Here is a 6,000-nt window from a genome sequence, read left to right on the forward strand (position 1 = left end):
CACATAAAACATGGTCACAAAAGAGAATCCACTAGAGGGAGGCATCTGTTTCTGTACGAGGTCTTAAACTTTTTATCTGTCTCTGTAAAAGCATGCGCTAATGCATGGCTTCTGCTTTTTGTAGAGGCAGGTGTGAAGCTAGATCTTCTTCTTTAGATACCCATTGTGATTTGAATGTTCAAGCCTATTGTTTCAGTCCAGTGCTGTTGTTTCACCTTGTGTCCTTCTGGAAAAGAAAATGAATCTGTATCTATTCTGCTACTCTGTAAGCTTGGTATTGTTTCCAAAACCTGTTTTTTCCTTGCATGGAGTTTACCAATGTGAAAAACAGCCACCCACAACAGTTTGGGGTTGAAGGGACCTTGTGCGTTACCTAGTCCTAACCCCTCTGCCCTGTACAGGGACACCATGTCCTAGTTGTAACACATTGTGTGCTTACCACCCTTTACGGGGTCACACTGTGATCTCCTAAGCGGGAGAGCAGCACACACATGCTGTGTAGTTTATAATGCAGCAGTGAGCTTGCAGTGGCAAGACTCAGTCGCCCGCGTTGTTTCTTTACAAAAACAGAAGCAGTTTTTCGGAAGCACTTCACCCTCGCCGACAGCGAACGGGGTCTGCGGGGTCTGCGCTCGGGTTCTGTATGGTTCAGCACGACGTCCCCCGCTGGGCTCCCCGCGCGGTCCCGTTGTGCTGCGGCGCGCCCCCTGGCGACGCGCGTGTGTGGGTCCGGTCAGGCGTGAGAGTGCGTGCGCCGTGGCACGGCGCCTCACAGCCCTGGTCAGTGTCTGTGGAGAGGCTTTAAGGGAAGGTTCTCCCCTGCAGCCGCTGAGCGGGGGGATCACAAACAAAGCGCAGAGCAGTGGGCTGCGGCTGTGTTTAGAGGATGAGATGGCATAAAACACGCAGAAAGCTCGGGCAGCCACCAGCCGTAGTGCATCAGTTTAAATCATAGCCTGGTTTGGGTCAGAAGGGACTTTAAAGTTCATCCGGTTCCAACCCCCTACCACAGGCAGGGTCACCTCCCGATAGAGCAGGTTGCTGAAAGCCCTGTCCAGCCTGGCCTTGAACGCTGCCAGGGGTGGGCAGCCATCTTCAATCCTGTGTAATATCGAGCCTGCTGATTCCTACTAGAACAAAACAGATTTCTTGGTAAATAGTGCTTGAGTACTTAGAAGGTTTGACTGATTCACTTCTGATTGAGGAAGTGCAGTGGGTATGGCTGTGCTCCCTGGTGATGTCTGTCATACTACAAGAGAGAATGAAAGGTAATAGTGTGCCTAAAGTAAGCAGAAACTTGTCAGACCTGTGAGCTGGACAAGATCCCTGACCCTCATTCAGCCCAGTGTGTTAGTCACAAAACATGTTCCCTTTGAAGGCCTCTGAGGAAGGACTGTGGGGATGCATCAGTCAATGTAAGTAGTTGATATATGTATATGAAATACCATCCTTACACTTGCAATTCTGATTTGTCTATATAATCGTATTTTTTCAAAGTCAGAATTCATCTATGAATTTATTCTAACAGTTTCTGAGAAGGTAACTACAGTATTCAAGGGAAAATTCTATTTTTAAAGAAAGTTAGATAAATTCGTACTGCGTTCCCACTGGGCACGTGCTTAACATAGACTGTGTGGGTATGAGATTAAAGAAAAAATATGCTTGCATTCTAACTGATTTAAAGAAACTGTCAGAGTTATGATTGCAGTGAAGACATTTTCTGGTTCCTTTGTTCAGAGATAATTTGGCAGGAATAACCTGTAAGTGATCCCCTTTGGTCCAGTTCACAGTGATCTCATCTGCTGCGGTGTTTCTAATTTCCAGACTACCCAGCATCACATACAGAATTTCTGCAGGCTCAATGATGGTAGTGATTTTTGTTTAGACTGCTTGAAGGAAGGTAAGATGAGTATAATTTCCCCAGCTACACCAAGAGCTTCAGCTGAACCTATTGCTGTTCTGGAGGAGCAAAATGCATTTACAGATCTGCAGTGTTAGTGCTGAAGCAGCTAGGCTATAAGTCTGTATAGGTCAGTCAAGTACAAAGAAGATAGTTTTACCTCATTTATTCATTTTTGTCTTTACATTCTTCCAGGCAGGGACTTATATTTACACACACTTGAAACTGTTCTGCTTTTCGGCAGTTACTGCTGTTATGTTTTTGTTTTTAAAAAATGGAATTTGGAGGGTTAGGTAGGTAAATACGGTGTACAATAGAGCAGTGAAATCTAGGACATTAAAGTTTTGCGTAAGTCTGGTTTTGTGAGATTTCAGTAGGATATTGGCAGGGTATGCATCTTGTCAACTCTTAAGTAGATAAAAGTGCAGGCCATATTATGAACAGTGTTTTAGAGACTACAGAGTGTGACAAATAGAAAGCAGTTTGGCTTCCAGGGTTAAGTAACTTGGATTATTAATGAAAATTCAGCAGAGAAGAGCATGCTTTTTAGCTGCTGTCTCAGTCAAACTTGGATATTAGTGACCATACTGCTCTACCCTCTTTGAGAAAGGCTTTTCAAGTTTTTATTAGTTTTGTGGCATGTGGGGATTGTCAAAATGCATCCGGTAAAAAATAGTTCCAGAGCTAAACATTCCCAGAGGGCTGGTAATGTCCAGATACCTTTATTGTGCTCTTAATGTTTCCTTTCTATGGTCTTTCTCATTTCGAGTTTTCTGATGGAAGAAAACCAGAAGATTCTGACCTCATAAAATGAAACAACAGTTCCCAAACCTGCTGAATGCACTTGGAATTTCAAAAAGCATGCTCCCAAAATTATTTGTAGTCAGGTTGATGGTTTCACAAGCAAACACATTTCTTAGTATTTCTCTAAACTGCATTTTTCAAGATTCGTTTTCTGTAAAGAATTATTTTGAGCCCAGAATTGTGGACCAATGTGGAGTCCTGTATGGGAAGGAGACCCAGTGTCTTCAGCCCATTCAGTCCCTATAAATGGAGCTGCCTCCAGGCTGTGCAAATTGAAAGGACGTGGGGAATGGATAATCCTTGCAGAGTCCGGAAGCAGACTGCGTGGTGGATTCAGCTGAGGTAAGAGCTAGACGTCAAGAAGCCTACTAAGACATTGGCCTGGGACCATGCATCTGGAGCATTCCTAGTACGCAGCAGTTCCTAGAAAGGCTGAGCTCTGCCTTTCATCATTAACAGCCACAAGGGACAATATCCGGTGGGAAGATCCCTTTCACTTACACAGGATGAAAGCGCAGTGTGGTGTTTGTTGTTGGGTAGATTTTGAGTGCTAGTGAACTGTCAAAAGAAAAAATCTTGAGTAGCAGTTCCAGTAGCTTTTGTTGAATATTCCTGTGTGGTTTTGGGCTAATTACAAACACAACTTTTGTCTTTGTAAGTCAGTAAAGTGGGTAACCAATGTCTCAGCAGTTAATGAGTTTGACAAGTTCAAACCTTGAATGTGACTTTTCATAAATATTTCTATTTACAGTTGGTCTGATTTATTCTTCAGTTTTATGCAGGGCTCCTGGATCAGCTGAACTGCTTTGCTGTGCTAACAGAGCTGCTCATTTTAGGACTGTCTCCAGGCTTTCCAAGAAATGTCTTTGGCCTACCATTTCTTTAACTATACAAACAAATCTCTGTGCAGTTTTGCTTTTTTGCTCTTGATACATTATCTAATTGGTCTTCTTAATGTTTGCTTTGCTCTCCCAAACCCGTTATAGACACTAACATAGACAATAAAAGGGCTGTTGGTATGTTTGTGGCTGGATAATTTGTATTCTAGCAGCAGTGCTTCCTGAACCACTTAAGAAAACCAGTATTTCAAGAGTACAGGGAATCAGCTGGAGCCTCACCAGAATTCTCCGTAAATATCAGTGTTGGTCTTCAATAGCTTTTTGACATAAATTACATCATTGTGAGTTGGAGGAGTTATAATGATCTATTACCTAAGTTATGTTTAATTCTCGGGATATACATTTGCTACCTATAATCTTAGTAGATTTTAGGATGACAAGTGAGAAAAGAATCTGTATGGGTACTTCATCTATTCTAATCTTAGAAGTATGGAGCATGATATAAGGACTACTGGCCAAGGTACATGCGTTACGGCTTGGCTCATGCCCTGTTTAGTTATATTTCCATGGGATTGAGATTTTACTGACAAGGCTTGTCTCACAATTCATAACTAGGTTTTTGTGGACCAGTGAAAATATGTCATTGACTTCCATAGATACTGGTTTGAGCCTTAAATTATTACCTGCAGTCATAGGGGGGTTCAAGTGACCTGGATTGTTTGGCAAAGGTCAGCCTGGCTACTGATCTACTTCTGCATGGAGTGAGAGTTAAAATCAAGTCTCTGCTAAGAGGCAGACACACATGCAAGGAACTTACTGTATCTTACAGAGTCTTTCTAACCTGGCTCCATAACTCTTTTCAGGGGTGAGTAGTACTTGACAATAAAAAACACATCATCCAAGATAAATCAGTGCGTCTTTGGGACTAAATTAAAATTATAGGACAGGAATGATGTTAGCTATTTAGCATAGTAGAAGAGGTCCTAGAGCGGTGCTTTTCCTGTTAAAAACATTTTGCTATTTACTAGGAAGAAAATGAATACAGTGATCTCCTTGAATTTCATGGTACCTTTAATAATAATAAAAAATCATATATAAATACTTATTTAAAATATACATATGGGTTTTACATACATAAAAATATATTAAACTTGTTTTCCTCTTTGAAGCCTCAGAGATCTTCCTCCTGGGAGATACTGACATTCCCTTCATATTGGGTGGATTTGCCACAAGGAAAGCTAGAGGAAACTTAAAAGTGTCTAGTTTTATTTAAAACCTTGGTGGTCTTTAACGGCTGCCCCACAGTTCCAGCCTGGTACAAACTTAAACAGAGCTCTTTGTTGCTCTTGAATGTGACATAATCCTTTCATCTGGCGTGCTGAATGAAGTATGCACATGGCTTTTTTGCTGCCCCTGCTGGGCTGCCTTGTTACACCTTCAGAGCAAACCACCCCCCAGTAAAAAAGCTTGGACTCTGTCATCTACCCTAATGTCAATAAACAACAGATAACTATGGCATCTTTTGGCTTTAAAATACTGCTGTTCGTTAAACTTGTGTGTTGAGGAAGGAAACAGCTCCCCACATCATTGTTTCTTGCAGATACAGAGTACATTTTTTTGTTGTTTGTATGTTTGCTAATTTGAAGCTCTTTGAAGAATCCTACAGGGAGATCAAAGACAAAAGATTAGAACGTTTTTAATAAAGTGAAGAAGGATCAGGTTAGATCAAAGGGACAAGCTGACAGGAAATAAGTAGGTGCCGTTGTTGGCTGACACTTGCATGCTGTAGGGTGATTTCTGTGTTAATGTGAGGTCAGGAGGAGGATTGCTTTACATCTTATTGTCTCCAGACTTTGCTGACTGGGTGTGTCTTTGTACTTCGCTTTAATCTCAAAAATTAAAACCCATAAAATTGCAGTTTGGCTCAGCCACATGAATTTTCTAGTTATTTATCTTTGATTTTGAAATAAAAATAAGATTTGGAACATACCAGCAGGGTATGGAGGTAATTAATTGGCCTGCAAGTGGATTCAGCCATAGGAATATTCGTTATCAGGGGCCCTGGGCTTCAATCACCCCTAGTGTCATTTTGCTGACTTTAAGGGAATTAAATATTTTCCCCAGTCTCTTAAGAGGAAATGTGTTTTCTTAATAGATACTGAAGCCTCGTGTGCTCACAGGTTGTACCACTGTAATTAAACCAGTACAATGAAATTAATATGGCCCCTTCAGATTGGATGTAGTTTTATTGATATAGAACTGCTAATTGGATAAAATTTATTTCCATGAGAGATTAGAGTGACAGCAATACCTGGAATGGGCTCATCGGCCTCCTTGCGATCTTCAGTGTGTAGATTATGGTAGATGCATGTGGTCTTTGCCATCCTGGCATATGTATGTCAGAAGATGCTTTACAAAATACACCTTTCTTCTAATAATAAATCATCCTTCTCCCTG

Source organism: Pezoporus occidentalis, unplaced genomic scaffold (genome assembly GCF_034315485.1).
Source record: "Pezoporus occidentalis ecotype Australia unplaced genomic scaffold, CSIRO_AGI_Poc_V1 ctg20, whole genome shotgun sequence".
In the NCBI taxonomy this organism is placed as follows: Eukaryota; Metazoa; Chordata; class Aves; order Psittaciformes; family Psittacidae; genus Pezoporus; species Pezoporus occidentalis.